The sequence below is a fragment of the Manis javanica genome, chromosome 12, assembly GCF_040802235.1.
Source record: "Manis javanica isolate MJ-LG chromosome 12, MJ_LKY, whole genome shotgun sequence".
Lineage (NCBI taxonomy): Eukaryota > Metazoa > Chordata > Mammalia > Pholidota > Manidae > Manis > Manis javanica.
The window spans coordinates 45766286-45784017 of NC_133167.1; the positions used below are offsets into that span (position 1 = coordinate 45766286).

General features: G+C 40.7%; 1 long non-coding RNA gene across 1 annotated transcript; it reads left to right on the forward strand.

The window, feature by feature from the left end:
* Positions 1-207: 207 nt before the first annotated feature.
* LOC108385751 (uncharacterized) lies at positions 208-924 on the forward strand. The gene is made up of 2 exons (XR_001850393.3): positions 208-391; positions 673-924. It is a non-coding gene; the product is annotated as an uncharacterized lncRNA (long non-coding RNA).
* Positions 925-17732: the final 16808 nt, after the last annotated feature.

The window sequence follows — 17732 nt, forward strand, 5'->3', positions numbered from 1 at the left end:
ACAGGCTCAGCCCTTCACCGAGTCCTGTAACCACACCCTTGGTCAGGCGGCTGCCATTCCTCCCACCAGAGCGTGCCTCCCATCTCTCCATTTGGCTCTACAGCTTGCTTGGCTAGTGGACTGTTGGCAGGCATGCTGTGCCCAAGGGCATGGAAAGTACCCGGGTGACTGGGTTGGTACTCTTGAGTTCCTTGCATTGCCCTGGAAAGAATGTGCCTAGACTACTCACTAGACCAAGGAGGAGATTGGTCCGTGTGAGTCAGAGCTGAGTCGCCTGGCTGTGTCCAGCCTGTATCAGCTGACCCTCAGATGGGCGTAAGCCACCCCAGCTGACATCAATAGGGCCACGGAGCTAAGCTAACCTCCAGCAACCTACAGATGCACAAGCTCTGTAAGTATTTCTCCTTGGCTGCCGTTGAGATGTTGTGGTTGTTTGTTATGCAACAACATTTCATGAATATGGTAAATAGCCTTGTAGATGAAGGAAAGATTTTTACCTAGAAGTGGATTGGTGGATTACAAGGGATGTGAATTTTCAATTGCTCTAGATATTCCTAAATTCTAAGAGATTGGACTCATTTATGCTTCCACTGGTGGTATATCCTGTTTTCCTACATTCTTACTAACACTGGCTATTTTTTTTTCTTCTTTCCACACTTCCCTACTTTCTAGAGAGGTTTACAGTCCCAGCTGAGTCTATCCTTTAGTCATGCCAGCTTGGGCTCCAGGCGCATGAGTCAAGAAGCCATCTTGGAAATGGATTCTCCAGCCCCAGCTATTCTGGCCACCAGCTATTCATCACTCCCTGTTATGTGAGTTGGGTCAGCTGAAGACGCAGATACTGTGCAGCAGAGAAGAATGCTCTTTATGAATTCCTGGCCCACAGAACCCATGAGCATAATAAAATGGTTGTTGTCTTTTTAACCACTAAGGTTTGGGGTGGCTTGTTACCCCATAATGTATGAAAGGAGCACTGGCTCATTTCTTGCCTGCTCTGGGTCCCTTGTAACCTCATTACAGTGCAAGCATTGACCTCTGGCAGCTTCTGACTGCTTGGGCACCCATAGCTTAGCTCCTGGTTTACTGTTCTGAATCACTGTTTCACTTCTTGTTCAAGAAAATTTTTGGTTTTGGTTTTGGTTTTGAGTAATGTCTTTCGTATGTTATCTTTCATTGCTGTGTGCCTAGAGTAGAGGTGGCAGGCTTCAAATCCAAGTCACAATGCTGTCTTACCTGGTTTGCATTTGTAGTAAAAGATCTTATCAAGCATGTAGCCAATTCAGGTTCCCGGATCACATTCATATTTCACTCATTCATTTATTCAAAATGTTAATCAGCACCTACTGTGTGTAAGCACTTCTCTAGACACACTGGAGGGTATGAAGAAAAGTTGGACATGATCCCTGATCTCAAAGAGCTTACAGTCTGGTAGGGAGGACAAGATGTATATAAATAACTACAATATCACATTTGACTCATAAACTGTATGAATAAAATGATGGAGATACAGAAAAAGTACTGTGACTCAAAGATGACAAATAAACAAAATAAACCAAGTCAGTGGGGGCATGGGAGCCAGACTGGCCACCTGCCCCAGTGTCTGTGGCCCTTGGGGAGACCACCAGCCATGCTTATTCCTCCACTCTGTCTGTTGCCACTGCACAGATGACTCTTAAATTGGGATCTCTGGTCTGGACTCCACAAAAAACTCTCTTCTGCCACTTTCCTGCCTCTGGTCAAAGTCTCCACATTCTCCTAGATAGACAGATGTGAAATCTCAGAGTTGACTTTCACACTTCCTCTTGCCTTCTTCTCCAACTAGGAAGTCTTCACATCCTGTCATATGTTCCCTCAGAATGTCTCCTGTGTGTGTTCATCTACTTATCTCATGACTACAATCCCAGTGCAGGCTCTTATCAGCTCATGCATGTATTACTGCATGATATACATTTAGCACCTCCTACTCCAAACTTTCATATTTTCCATCCTTAGTGTACTCTTGGGCTTGATTCTTTTCCTTAAATGACACTTTTATCATTTTCCTTCCCTAGCTTCAAAACCTTTAAAACGCCCCTGTTTCTATCATATCTCATTTAAACTCCTTAGCTGGGCCCCAATACCTTCTGTAAGCCAGCCACACCCTCAGCAGGGCATGCTATTTCCTTAGTAATGTTGGGACCATCTCCTCATCGTCCTGACTATGGGTTCTCATAGTCACAACTTCTTTCATGCTGCCCTTCGTCTGGAAGGCCTTGGCTCACTGTTGTTATTTCTTAGGCATTTTTATTCAACAGTTTTTAACTATAAAATATTCCTTGTCCTTTAAACTTTTTAAATGAAACACTGCTAAAAGAAGTGAGAATGCTATATGTGGGGGAAGGTTGAAGGGTGGCCAACAAGGAGCATGACAGGGCTGTCAGGCGCTGCCCGTAAGAACCCTCGGAAGGAGATCTGGCAGGTGTGTGGTCCCTATTTCCTAGATCAATCGAGGTTCAGGGAAGTTTATTTATTTATTCAGGGTCACAAAGCAACACAATGTCCAAATGAGGCTAAGTCCCACATCTTCTCACTGTGAACCCAGAAAGATTTCCACAACATAGCAGAATTAGACATTGTATGTGTAGCCAAGGGATAAATGTTTCTGGGACATATATTTCTATTCAAAATGAGAAATAACTTTTTAACAATTAAAGAATATAAACAATGTAACAAGTAAATTTAACAAATTATAGAATTAAATTAAAAAATTATGGAATTAAAAACTATCTTATATATAAGAGCACGATGAGTGACTTAATTTTAAAAATGAGTCTGCCTATTTGAAGCAAAGACAGGATGGTGGAGAGAGCGCTCCTTTTTGGAGGGGAGGAGATGTGACCTCTATGATCCTTTTGAAAGATGCAATTTTCTGATTCCAAGCTTGTTTGTAAGTGCTGCTTTTTTCCACCTTATTGAAGTGGGAGAGAGAGAAGAGAGCCATTGTTTATTTAATAAGTATTATAGATGACATCTTAAGGGATTTATATTTTCATTTAATCATTATAGCCACCCAACAGAATAGGTTTTTATCAACATCCCAAATTTGCAAAAAATTCAAGGTTAAACCACATAATGAATAAATGGAGGTATTTATTTCAGGAGCCCTCTTTATGTGGGGGTCTCCAAGGCCGGCTGCTTCTCTGGACTGAAAGGTTATTTTCAGGTACCTTCCCCCCACCAAGGTTCAGTTTCTTTTTATCACATCATGTTGCAGGTGGTGGGACTTAAAAGATGCTTATTATCTGATTACCTAATAGAAAGATAAAATGAATAGACAAAGAAAAAAAATACATTGAGAATGAAACAAGTGTACTACAGGTCAGAACTGTATTGCTTTTAACCAAAGTTTGCTGCATGACTTACAGAACAGTAGATTTCAAGGACACAACATATTCAATTTGATATCAAAGTAATCATAGGAGACATTAAGAATTGCTACATAAAGATATTCTTGACCAAACGTGGAGTTATCTAAAGTAGCTTTAACTCTAAGTGCCATGTAACTGGAGCCTGACAGAGGTAATATGTTAAATATGTTAAATATTAATTTAAACACATGTTAAACTTATTAAATATGTTAGAAAGCCAGAAACTCCTCTTCCCTGGTATTGTTGTGGCTAGATAGTTCTTAAATTACTTTCAGGAAACTCTGATTTGAGTATAGATCCGTGGAACAAATTAAGAGATAATGTCAAATGTCTGCTCTACCAGTGTCTCCATGTATTTACATCCACTTGTCTTGCAGTGTCCGTGGCATCTGCCTTCAATCATGGTGGGGGGCTGCTTTAGTGTGGGGTGTTGGAGAGGTGCACCTGATCAGGTGGCTTGATCACTCATGATTACTTTTCTACTTGGAAAATATGGGATCCAAAATAGTCAGCCTGAGGTACATGGTGTTTGGATTGAAAATCCACTCATATAAATGGATGCATGCTTGAAAAATGACCCGTGTGTGACTTTAAGTCATTTTGTGTTTAAAACCTGTCCTTATGATTATCTGGCTGGATATCATCAGCTGATGGTTCTCATTAGAAACCCAAATGGGGTTGTGGGGGGAGGCAGGATTTTATTACAGTCATTTGAGGGTGAGGGAGGGGAGCAGAATCTACCCATGTTATGGAATTGGAGCAGAGAGGACAGGCAGCCAGAAAGTAAAACCTTTGCAAGTAAAATGTTCTCTGTGGTCTCCAAGTTTGAATTCCATGTATTATTTCAGATGCAAACCTCTGTTGTATAAAGAGTATATGCAGCTCTGGATGGATTGTAGCACGAAGTTGATATGTGGTTAACTTTAAGAGAACTAGCATTTTAGTCTGGCTTCTGACATGGATTTTCATTTTTACTATTTTAGGGCAGGCTCCAGGAAAAGTGTGTATGTGTGTGTGTGTGTGTGTGTGTGTGTGTGTGTGTGTGTGTGTGTGGTAAAGTATAGCATAGATATTTAAAATCCTAACAGTGAATATTTAAATGCCCATCATTGTCTGCCTGATATTAAATACCAGACTGGTTATCTAAGTGATCACTTTGGTATGTGACTTTCAAAATAATCATGAAGTTTGAAAAGTAGGACAATAAAAGTCTATGCAATTAAAATAAGCCATATAGTCAACAGGCAGAAAAATAAAGATTCCTTGAAGTCCAATTGAGGCAGGAAAAATTAGGCTCAAAGATGTCTTAATTGTATCATTAAGCTAGAAATTAAATGTGAAGCCTGGATTATAGTGCTATGCTGATGATTTCTGTTTCCCCCTCCAGATCCACAATCCACCCCCTTCTGTCCCACTCGGTGCCTCAGAAGTCTGACCCATGCCGAACATGCTGGTAGGTCCTTTGCCGTCTGTCCTCCATTGGGTTAGGCCAATAGGAAGTATGGAAAGGAGACTGGAGGAAACTCATTTTTATTTGACTGGCTCCCTCCTGGTAGGGTCCCTGAAAACTGACAGGAGGTCTCAGCTCCTGTCAGGAGGACCTCCCACACAGGGCCTGCCCCCAACCCCTCCTCTCCCTGCCCCCCCAGACCTGGTGCTGAGTCCCTCAGATGCTAGCCCCATGCCTTTACTACTCTTGTCAATAGCCCCTTTACTACACTCTTCTAAATTCTCTCTCTCTTTTTTTTTATTTGCATGTCCTCTTCCTCCTGCAGTTTTAGCCCTTGAACCATCAAAAGAAATAGAAAGGAAGAGAAGAAGGGAGGAGAGAGGGAGAGAAGGAAGGTGGAAGGAGAGAAAGAAACCATAAACCTGTGCTTTGTGAATCTGCTAAGGCAGAGTAAGAGGTGTCTCTGAATGTTACTGCCTCTGATCATTTCAGGGGCCAGAGTCAAAGGCTGTGGATGAGCCACTGAGGAAGCGTTAGGGAATCTTAGAGGTGCCTTTGCACTTGATTGCACTAAATTAACAGAGAGGTTACAATTTACTTGTAAATTGTTACTTGATAATTGTCCTCCCCTGAGACTAGCTTGCTCTGGAGGTGGATGCTGTTGGATTTCTCTCAGGCTCTGTGCTGGTCCAGTACCCGTTTGTCACCCAATTTAGGGGTTTATTGGGCCACAGGATCCTGGGTTTGTTTTTTGCCCTTTTAATTATTGAAACAATGGTTTTTTTCTTTTCTTGCCAAATTGGGTGTCCAGGATTCAAACCCAACAGGGCAGAGATTCACTAAATAATTCTAGAGGCAATACATTCTTCTGGAAGGCCTTACCTAAGGAAAAAGATCTTTTCGTTTCTTTCCTATTGGAACAGAAGGTCAGTGAGTAAACTGAGTATGGCCGTTAAAATACTGGCAAAACTGAGGGGGAAGAAATCCATTTAAGAAACCATCCTCTTTGGAGTTGAATACCAAAAATAACATACTTCAAATATTTGTTTTTGACAATAATTTCATAGGCAATTTATAGAATGATTTATGCTAAATAATTTAGTCTTTAAAACAGTCAACAAATTGTTTAGATCCTAGTTGATACAAGGCCTTGTACAATGCCCAAAAGACCCAATAGACAAGATTCCTGCCCTCAGAGGGAATGTTGCATGCTGGCTGACACTTGGATGACCAACCGAAATTCATTGCCCCTACATGTAATATGAAGTTGAATAGCAGAACCTTTTAGTGCGTCTTAGCCTCAAGTTCAATGAATCATAAAGGATTAATCAAGTACAGATTTTTTTTCATCATTCTTCTGTACAAGTAGCTTCAACATTTCTCCTCTTGCTTCCTGAGCTTTATATTTTGCCATTAAGCAGTTTTATCTTCTGGATGGTTATTGCGTCAATGGCATGAAATACTTGTTACACCTCCCTGGGCTGCATGCTTAGGCCAAGAGGATGTTTGCTCTTTCTTTTCTCTGGGTGAATGCTTAGTTTATGAATACTTCCTGATCTCGATACCAGCCAAGTATCCAGGAAAGACAATACCTTTCTAGTTTTCAGTGAATAAGGAATCCCCAGGCCATATCTGGTAAGAGTCCTCTGGTGGCATAGTTATTTTCCGTATCTTTCTTTGCCAGACAGGCATTATGTTTTGCCTTCAAAAAGACTTTTGTGAACCAGATGTTCAACTCATATTGTATTTTGCGACTTTGGAAGGAAATCTGAACACATGGACAGATGTTAGGAGGAGGGAGATGTTTAAAGAATGGTAACAAAATGCCTAACTTAAAGAGTCTGTTGTAAGTACTGGAGGCACCAGTGTGTGATGTGTCCTCCATTGTTAGATCAAGCAAAGAAGAAAAAAACTTGCTCTGAGTTTGTCACTAATGAGATATTTCTATATAGCTGGAGTCTTTTAAAAGATCTCAAAGAAACCACACTTCATGAAAAATGCTCTGTGCAATATCTGTACTTCAAAAAATAAATAAATAAACTAAGCAAGATTCCATTATCCTAAAGACACTGAAAGATACATGCATTCTGAAAACTCTCCTAATTTAAGACTGAATCACAATCTAGATTAAGTCTTGAGTTGGTCTGAATAGTTCAATCTAACTATTCTGTAAATAGAACTAAACCCTAGGGTAACCATCAGCTGGAGGATAAAGTTTAAGTAAGCACTGTGTTTGTCCACTTCATATGCCTCTTTTCTTTCGCCTTCATGATCTTGCTATTTGTCACTCTTTCTGTCTATTCAAAATTGTGTTTGGACAGAATTTCACGACGAGATGTGAATGAATGATGGGGTAGTTAGAGTTCCGCAGAGTATGTTCACTTTAACTGGATGCAGAGGCATAAATCTCCAGCAGGGACATAGGGTGTCAGGGAGTAGAGGAGGGAGATGGGGGACAGGGATCCTTTCTCACATCATGGGTGTGGGTGGGGATGATGAGGATGGTATGGGTGGGGTACAGTTGCAATTATCATACTTGCTGGTTTTGAAAGAAGTAGGCTTCCCATCTTTCTGGGTTGGAACACCAAGTCTTATCTAGATATCTTATCTTATCTAGATATTTTAGGATAAAGAAAAATGGAGTTGAGAACTTCCCAATTCTGCTTCCTGTTTCCAGGCTATGTCTGCATGTGTACATATCATAACATAGCAAGTCTGGCTCATTCGTTCTCTCTTTGAGAAGGAAAGAATGTCTACTCATGGATGTCAAAGAAAGATGCCAAGAGACAAAGGATGGATACTGATGGCAGAGAGTTGTAAACACAGGTTCTAGAGCCAGATTTCCTGGGTTCAAATCTTAACTCTTCAGTTATTAGCTGTGTGACCTTGAGCACATTGATGAACTTTTCTGGGCTTTAGTCTCTTTACTTGTAAAATTGGCAATATACCAGTACTGGCCTCTTGTGGCTGTTGTGAGTTACTTATGTGAGGTACTTAGAAGATTGCCTGGCATGGAAGAAGTGTTTTACAAATGGTACTAATAATCATCATTTCAAGATTATTATAATATTGTTATTAATGGGGGACTGTGAGATTCCAGAGTCCAACTCTTTCTCTACGATTCCCAAACCCTCAGCCCCAGTCTCCTACTGTTGTATCCCCCAACAGTACCCTAGCCCTAGAGGAACCCAGCTGCCCTGCTCTTGATGCTGTGGCCAGTCATCTGGTCTACTGAGCTCTACCAAAGGAAACATCACTGTGCAGTAGATCTGTGTCACCACCTATTTATGGGCACAAATCTCAACAGGTCTCCTGATACCACCCGGAAATTTTGCTTCTCACCCTCCTTTACCACATGAACTATGTCAAACCCTTCCCAGTCTCCTCCTGTCCCCAGCTCCCCATCCGCTTCGCTCCTTCTCAATCGATAAGCTTGCCTCGCATTTCATAGGAACAGAGATGTGAGAATGAAATCCCCTGACTCCAACTCTACAGACCACTGGCAGCTCCTCTGCTGGAAGAAGGGCTCTTCCCCCTCCGGCACACTTTGCACGCACTCTCTGCTGCTTCCCTGAGGCTTGCCCCAGCTAACATTCTTATTTTCAATGTATTATTTTTGTCAATTGGTTCCTTCTCCTATTCACATCTAGATAAGCTCAATCTCTTACTACACACACACCCCTTGCCTTAATTCCGTGCTAACCTTTCATCAAGACCCTGCAGCCTCACTCTTCTTATTCACAACCAAACTTTCTAAAGAATTGTCTACACTTGCTGTTTCCATTTCTTCACCAAGGATAAGGACATAATTTATCTTCGGGCTTCCAGGCCATGGAAGCTGCTCTTGCATAATCCCAACATCTTACATGTTGTTAAACCTTGGGATATTTCTCAGCAGTTGTTTTCTCTCTTTTTAAAATGTTCTATTTTTTTGCCTTCAAGCTACAATCATCTGATTCTACTTTTGCTTCCCTGACTGCTTCTTCCTACATGTTTTTACAACCTTTTCCTCTCTACTATTTCCTGAAATATCACCAGCCCCAAGGGAATTCTTTCTTGGCTGGTTAATCTCCTTCCTCTAAACTTTCTATGGACAATGTCCCTTTGGCCGGCTTTAGGTACCAGGCACATGCCGAGGGCACCAAAAGCTACATCTCTGGTGCAAACCCTTCTCTCAAGTCCAGAGCCCCTGTGCCCAGCTGCCTGTCAGACATCTCTATTTGCACGTCTCTCTGACACCATAAATTTAACGTGCCAAGCAGAAGAAATCAGCTTGTCCCCTAAACTCACTTTTTTGGGGGCTAGAGTTTACTGTCTCAGGGACTGGCAACATCACCCCATGTGCCCACATCAGAAATCTGGCAGGGGGTTTACCTCAAGTCCCCCATCTCCTTCATTCCCTACTTACGAATGACCTTTTATCTTCCTTTCATCTCCTGAATGCTTCTGAATCCATTCACTTCTACCAGTTCTCTACCTTCTTTTCCCTGACCTTGCTTTCTTACCCGAATTACAGCTCTGCCTCATACTTGGTCTTCCCTTCTATGCCCTACACTCTAACCCTGATGGATCTCTGATCATTCAAACCTGGTTATAGGACTCTTGCTTAAAATTCTCCATTAATTTCCTATTGTCTTTAGCATTAGCACAAACTCCTCTGTGGCCCCCACCGGGGGCCCTCCAGGCTCTGGCCTCTGCCAGCCTTTCTAGCCTCCCTTTTCCCATTGAACTCTTCATCCAGTAATCCAGGCTTCCTGCATCCTGCAGAGACACCTTTTCATTACTCACCTCTGGGCTTCCCCGTGTTCTGTTCCTTTGCCTTGAACATTCTCCTTTATCCTATGAATTTTTCTGGCAGATATTATTTTATCTTTGAGGTATCTAAGCAGCAGACTGTCAGTTTTTTTGAGTATAGGGACCCCCCCCATATCAGTACCAACTTTTAACACAGTGCCCAATATATAGGAGGGACCCAATAAATATTGATTGAATGAGAAACGAATAAACAAGAATTTTGGTGCTTCATCTTTTCAATTGTCTCTGATAACTCACATTTTATAAGAAGTCCCATCTATTTCCCTATTCCCATCTCAAAATCCAGCTTCTCTACCATTCCCTACAACTTTCCACATTTATTTTATTTCAAAATTTTTATCTGGAGGTCGCAAATTACCAGTTTATGGATGAAATACGGCAGATGACTTTTGTTTGGGCTACACAATATTTTAAAATTTGCATTAGTTACCACCATTAAAAATTTAAGAGGCTTGTATAACAATTCAGCTACTCTTGAAAACAAATTGGAAAAATCAAAGCTTTCCCATGTGGTCATCACCAGCTGGAGCTGGGTAGCAGTCATTCTCTTTAAAAAAGTAGGTAGTTTCCAGTTGACCTTAGTCAAACCAGGCCCATTCCATCACTAGATAGTACCTGTAGCCTTCTGGTTTGCCACACCTGGTACACATATGCTACTGAACCACAGGTTGCTTAGGCAAGAAATTCAATCTCGGTCACATTTGTGGAATTCCCAGGCATGCACAGGAATGTCCTGCAACTGTTCTGTGCTGGGATGGTTCCCAGAGAATGGGGTCAGCCTCACCAGCATTGCCCTGCCCAGCATGGGTCTTCTGCTGTCTATGTGCACTGCTGCCATGCTGTGGGGTGAGGGGTGTGTGTGCCTTCCCAGGGTCCTCTCCATGGATGGCGGGCTCGGTGACAGAGACCCTAGCCATAGCACTTAGATTTTCAGTTTCCATACATATCCCACAGCCATTCACCATCCAGGCCGTTACTCCCTCCTGAGTACTGCATGCATGGGGGGTACATCTCTGCCTCTCTTGAGAGCCTCTGAACCTCCACTCCCCTTCAGTTTTGGGGAAGCTGTCTCCTGGGATTGAGCCATGTCCCACTTTAACCCAGAACATCAGTCCCACCTCTTCCACCACTGGCATAATCTTATTTTGTCCCTTTTATTCCTGCTTGGAACATGAGAGATGTTTACTGCACCCGCACTCTACTTCCCCACCCCCTACTCCCCCCACAGGTCTAGAAGACAAACCCAAACCTTTCAGGGACATAATACAGGCAGTGTGTTAGTATATATTTTATGTTTTCCTGGGTGAACTCACTATAGCAAAACAGTAACAAAATAGAACACCCATCAGCATTTTTCTCAACATCTTACCCTGTTATATCAATTTCCTGGTATTATCTTCCCCACTGGACTGCAATTTTCTCAAGGGTGAGACTTCCTTTATTTATCATGTTTATCTCCAATACTTAGCAGAGGTTCTGCCATGTAATAATTGCTCAAAAAATATTATCTCAGTAAATGAATAAATTATAGGTCAGTGTTCTAAGTCTCTTAGAAGTAAGCGGTCAATGTTTAGAGGAACACAGACCCTAATGCAGTTATCTTCAAAGACTGTGCTTTTCAAAAATAGCACAGCTCTGATGAAATCTGAGGATCTACAAAGACAAGCAGTTCAATTTATCCCATTCAAATTAAATTCCCACTTCAAACATTTATTGGTGCTAACTAGAGATTCCATTTTTGAGTAATTATTTTTTTCTCAGTGAGTCAAGGTTGGGATATTTTCAAAGCTATAATCTTTACTTAGCCACAGAGATTTCTGCCACTTAAGATTATCCTTGAAATAGTGAATGCATATTTCTTACCCAGGGGTTAAAATTCACTTGATAATCTAGGCATTCTGTGTTTGCTCTGGATGAAAGTTCGCATTTCTCTGTAATGCAAGTTACATGAACAGGTAAATTAAAACAAGTTTTGCACTGTAATTTCCTATTAATCATGATTATCAATTTATGAATTCCTGATAAGCCTGTTTGGTTAAATCTGATCTTTCACCTCCATGTTTGGAAGTTGAATTAAGGATAATTGCTTGCATTATGCCACTTGTGACAGTATTTGAGCTGATTAGCTCATGGAGGACTGATTAGGTGAAGGCTATAGTACTATGAAAGTGTGCATTATAATAGGCTATGTAGATGAGCTTGTGGTGATATTGTACATGACACAAAACGAAAAGAACAGATTTTTATTCAAATGAGAGACTCTCTTAATCGTACTCCATAAGCATCAGGGCGCATGACAGTCATTGAATGACTATGTAAATTCAACCCCACATTTTTATCAACTGCCCGTCACAACTCTCCCACTCTCTGCCGGAAAAAAAAAAGAGAGAAAGCTCAAATAGAAAATTCTGGCAGGTGGGATAAAAATGTACAACAAAGAACACAGCACAAAGACTGTAATGTGTGAATCCACACTACAAGCCATGTACCGAAGCACTCCATTCTATCTACTGCCAAGCCTTATAAGGCAGTATTTATTTTGAAAAAGGTCTTCAAGAGACCTGCAGACTGTCCCACAGCATGGAGAGCCTCTTGTCCCATTTTCAGGCAACACCTCCCATTCCCATGCACCTTCCTTCTTATTAGCGTTGATGTGTGACGGTGTCCAGCTCTGCTTTGGTGTTCCAGTTTGCTTTCTGTTTTTCCTTTAGGCTTGTTCATTGTTGATAATTTAATAAGAGTTGCTTCTGGCAACCTCTGTGTGTGTATCCTGCTTCGTTTCTGCATGTTTCAATTACCTGATGTAATCTGGGCTTCTAATTTTCCTAGAGAGCATAAAGCACCAGCAGGAGCTACTCTGAAGTGTGATAAAACAAACACAAATATTTCCTACCCCACTTCTTCTTAACAAACCTTCCATTTACCTGCATATTTTCAAATGCCTCAACTTCAGCATCTTCAGCAATGGAAATAAAGCAAAAGGTGATGTTCTGGTGTTTTAGTGACTGGGGACTTTTGAGTGATCTCAATCTAGCCAACTCAGGACATTTAGAGAGGTTGTTGTAAGAAAATGTGATTTTCTTGGAAAACCATTGGGAGGAGAACTTCCAGCAAAAAATTACCAAATCTTACAGTAAAGTGGCCTTATAAAAATATTAACTGGGCTTTCTCTCTTTTTTTTGACCACAGATACTTGTGTTTTTTAGTAGTTTTTTTCTAAGAACATATGTTTTCTCACTTATATCTTATACAAGTAAAAAGATTCTAAATAGATGCAATTTCATAAAAAGATTTGGGGGACAGGTCGAAAAACATACTTACTATATAACTTTCAAAGGTGATTATTTGATTTTTCTACAGGGATCATATATGGGCTGAGGGCATAGCCTAGATTGAGAGGTGTATGATAAAGGTTAGGGCAGTCTTTGGTTTAGTCTGTATTATACTGGGACTTCAGTTCAGTGCAATGCCCTTGTGACCCTAGCTTTTCCATCTGTAAAATAACAATGAAATGTATCATGGGTATCTGGCAGGATGTCTACACCTTATTCCCAGGAACCTGTTGGATATGCTACTTTCTGGGACAAAGGGTACTTTGCAGATCTGATTAAAGGTAAGGACCTGGAGATGGAGAGGATATGCTAGATTATCTGGGTGAGTTCCGTCTAATCATATGAGTCCTTAAAAGCAGAGAACCTTTCCTGGATGGGTTAGAGAGATGATATGGAAGAAGAAAGGATTCAGAGCATAAGAGGGACTGGTGAGTTGCTGACTTGGAAGATGGAAGAAAGGGGCCACTAGCCAAGGAAAGTGGGTGGGCTTTAGAAGCTAGAAATGGCCATCCATTGACAGGCAGCAAGAAAATGGGCCTCTCAGTCCCCGTTTCTGAGTTCCTGTTGCTGTGCCTGCCTATAACACTGGTAAGGAAGGAAGCAGGTTCTCCCCCAGAGCCTCCAGAAAGCAATGTAGCTGCTGACACTTTGGTTACCTAGTGAGACCTGTGCTGAGCTTCTGACCTATAGAGCTGTAAGATAGTGCATCTGTGCTGTTGAAATATGAGGTATCTGTCACAGAAGCAATAAGAAACTACCACACCATGTGAGGGGCAAATAGCATTAAGATGGGGATTTAAGAAGTTCTCAGACTTATAATTTTTTTCTTTCCCTGACTGTTCCCCAGAGACAGAATATTTTGGGGTTACCCTCCTAGCCACCCCCTACCTCTAGAGAGCATGCTGGGTTTTTTTTTTTTTAATCTTTGTGGGGAAGAAGTGAGTGAGAGGAGAGGAAAGGGGGGGGGGTTAGAAGGGACCGGCACCTCAGGAGAGGTTCTTGTCTGAAGATTGTTATCAAAAAAGTGTCATTAAGTTCCCTGTGGGGCTGGACAGGTTGTCAGCAAGTACGTGGGAGCTGTGAGGAAACATGGAGGAGGAAAGCTCGTCTACGGGGAGGCAGAACCCAGGCCTGAAAGGCTGAAAAGGACACGGGCAGGAGGAAAGAGAAAAAGAAGGGAACTGGTGGATTGAGAGACAGAGAGAGAGAGAGAGATAATTTTCTGGGATGGAGAGTAAAAGGCTCCCAGGAGATGTAGGATTTTAAAGAGCTGTTAGGGGTTTTATACTCATATCCCATACTGTATTTTTCAGAAATATAGGTAAAGACTGAAATTCTTATTTAGGCTATGTTTCCTCCATTCCGGACTGAGCTGAAAGCCCATGACAAACATGTTCTAAGGAATAGGAAATAACTGAAATGAAAATGAATTAAATGTTCAGCCAAACATTAGGAAGATACATAAAATCTAGATCAAATTGGCACTTCTTGGTAACTTTTTGGTAGATTTCAGTAGGTAGATAAGTAAGATAACTTACATGTTGTTATAAGCTGTTTTTTTAAATTTATATATCAATAGTTCTATCTCCATGGATAGAACATTTTATTTCAACAGCTAAACCTTCAGCTTAAACCGATGTTTGTCCAACATTAAATAGGATTCTAGTTAGACAAGGGTGCAAATTCTCTCCCCCTCTGATAAGCCGTGTGATATTATTGGTGAAGTTACTCAATATTCCTGAGTCACAGTTGCCTCACCTCTACAATGCGGTTAATAATGCTTGTCTTTCTCTTATTGTGAGAATTAGATAAAACATTTGAAAAGTGCCTGGTAGAGGTCTTGTTGCATGATAATAAGCATTTAATAAACAGTTGTTACTGTTACAATTCCAGGGACTGGAGGATATTATTGTAATAGTTTAACCCAGGATGTGAAAGAGGACAAGTGGATGACAGTTGGTAAGACTTAATAGCAATTTCCTTTGGAATTGTTGACATAAATAAATGCATGAACCCATGATTATACATTTTCCAACAACTTCAGTTAATTGTAGTTTCGTTTCTGAAACTGTTCCAGCTCCAGGACTTGCACAAATGAAAAAATACTTAACATAAAATTCAGAGCAAATGAAAGCAATATAGAATCCCAGTGTTTGCTCCTCAGCATGTTACAGACATAACTAATACAGTGCCCTGGTTAATAATCAAACTTTCTTTTCTTGATTTTTTTCCCCCAATTTTTGAGACTTCAGATTAAAGCTTGGGCTGCAACATAGACATGGGTCAAAACTGAGAAGTGCTAAAACTGATATTTGTCATGTTTTCCCTCTAGTGTGATAATCAACTATCCAAGGCCTGTCTTCAGGCTGTTGTCAACTGCTTGGGGTGGCATTGGCTGTCACTGCACTCCACCCATCTGCCTCCCCACTTTTCAGTTTTTCAGGAAACTCATCAGTTGACATCTGTTTAATGAGACTCCATTTACTTTGGGTGCTGCCGGGGCAGACACAGTCTACTTCTGTTTCAGTTGCAATCCTTTGTTCACTGTTTACGTGCAATATTAGTGAGCTATAGCCACAGTGGTGCTGTGTAACAACTTGAAAACCTGTATGGCCTATGGTAAAAATCAGTGTTCTCACACTCCCATGAGTCTGTGGGTAGATTGGGGTTCAGTGGCTTTAGGCTGGGAGGCTGCAGTCCTCTTGGAATTTGACTCTAGGCCTGCTCATGTATATCTTGTCCTCCTCGGACTAGTGACTGCCCAGGGGATGGTCTCACAGTGAACAGCTGACGTACAAACCAGACCACACAAGCACATGGAAAGTCTCTGCCTTTAAACATTCACTAACCAAAGCAAGTTACATGGCCAAGCCCAACATCAAGGGAATGAGGGAGAATATACCCCCTGTACTGGAAGAGCCCTGCAAAGTCACAGGGCAAAAGATACAGGTGTGTTAGGTTAAACCACATGCAATTACTGATATTTGACCATTTTTCCTTAACCAAAAATGTCAATTATGTATAGTCTGACCTCATACTATTATTATCCAAGGGGAGGGAGAATTGAAACAAATAGCCCAACCCACCACAGATGGCTAATCAACAGACTTTTCTGATTAACGTACTGACTATAACAATTGATGCTTTTAGTCTTTCCTATTAAGTATGGGCTCAGCTTTAGTGTTTCAGAGATGTCCTTTACCAGTCTCAGGGAGTTTCCATTTATTTTTAGTTTGTTGCATATTTTGATCAGACAGGGATGTTTTTTGGCCCCTTAAGATTCCTTACATACTCTGCTAAATGAATCATCAGTATTAGGATTCAGTTCCTGATGAGAGATAGTCTACCCCAATAATGGAGGGATCTCTCTTGACTAAAATAACTTTTATATATATTGTAGCTAAAATACTCTATTCTAACATGGCCTATGAACCCTGATTTTTTTTAACTTTTAGAAAACATACACAGTTTAAAAATTTCATGGACTGAAAGTCAGCCTGCTCAAAGCAAGCTATATTAATAATTCTTTCCATCAGAAGCCCAGAACCTGAGACAAGCCTGCTACTCGGAAATTTTCCCATTTTAATTAAGTTTCTTTAAATCTAATATCCATTGAGGAAATTTTAAATGAGTTCATTAGTCCAAATACCCAACATCCTTTCCTCTCAACAATTGAAATAAGAAATTAAAAAGAAAATTCCTAAAAATCAGTTTAAAAAACAACAAAAATCCATACATGTGCATTTTATATGTTTTGACTTAGTCTGAATAGTAATTATGAAATGAGAAAAAATCTTTATAAATCTAATATCCTCACTTTATCCTTTCATCTTCTAATGTAGCATCTGTTTACTTGTGCTTTCTTTGTGGTATATTATTGCTCTAAGTATTTTATAGATAGAATTTATCTTCTAATTCCTAATCTACAATGATGGAAAATAAACCCTCTAAAATTAAGAAAATAAACAGAACAGAAAATACCTTATTGCAGTGAATTTTAACTTTGTGGTTCATAGACCCTTTAAAGAAACTGAAGATTACTATGGATCCTCTCCCCACAAAAATGCACATATACACAGGTCAATAGGGTTCTGTATGCAATTTTAGGAAGTCCTCAAATGTGTGCAGAGAATATATTAATCCAATACATGTTTGAAACTGTATGTGCAGTTAAATAACCAAGAGTACTAGAAGCATTCCACAGAAGTAGTATGAGTATTTTTTATCATTTGGCTGTCATTTTCATGTCCAGTTTAGCCTCTTGTGTTCCAGACTACTCATTATTCTGGACATCCCTGATGCTTCGGAGGTTTCTGCCTTCTGCAGGCAAATCCTAGAAGTGATCAAGTCTCACAGTGCAGCAGACAAGTGGTTAATGCTCTGGCAGATTGGAGAGAAAAAAGCAGTACAGACAGGGAAGCCATTTTTCATTTTGCCTAGGATCTCTTTTTTTATTGAATTCCCTGCCCCTTTGTTCCCCTCTCACCCAGCTGAGAGCTTCCCACATTGTCTTGAGGATTGGAAAACACAAGTTGAGAGAAGACGGAGGCTAATTTTTCAGTGAGGCTCTTCAATGCTGATGACATGACAGATGGATTTGGAGGTTCACACAATCACTTTTTCCTTAATCATGCTGGCTACCACATGGTGCGTAGACACAATTGGAAATGAAGGCTCACCCAGGAGGGATGTTTTTAAGGTGTGTTATCTATGCATAAGAGATGGAAA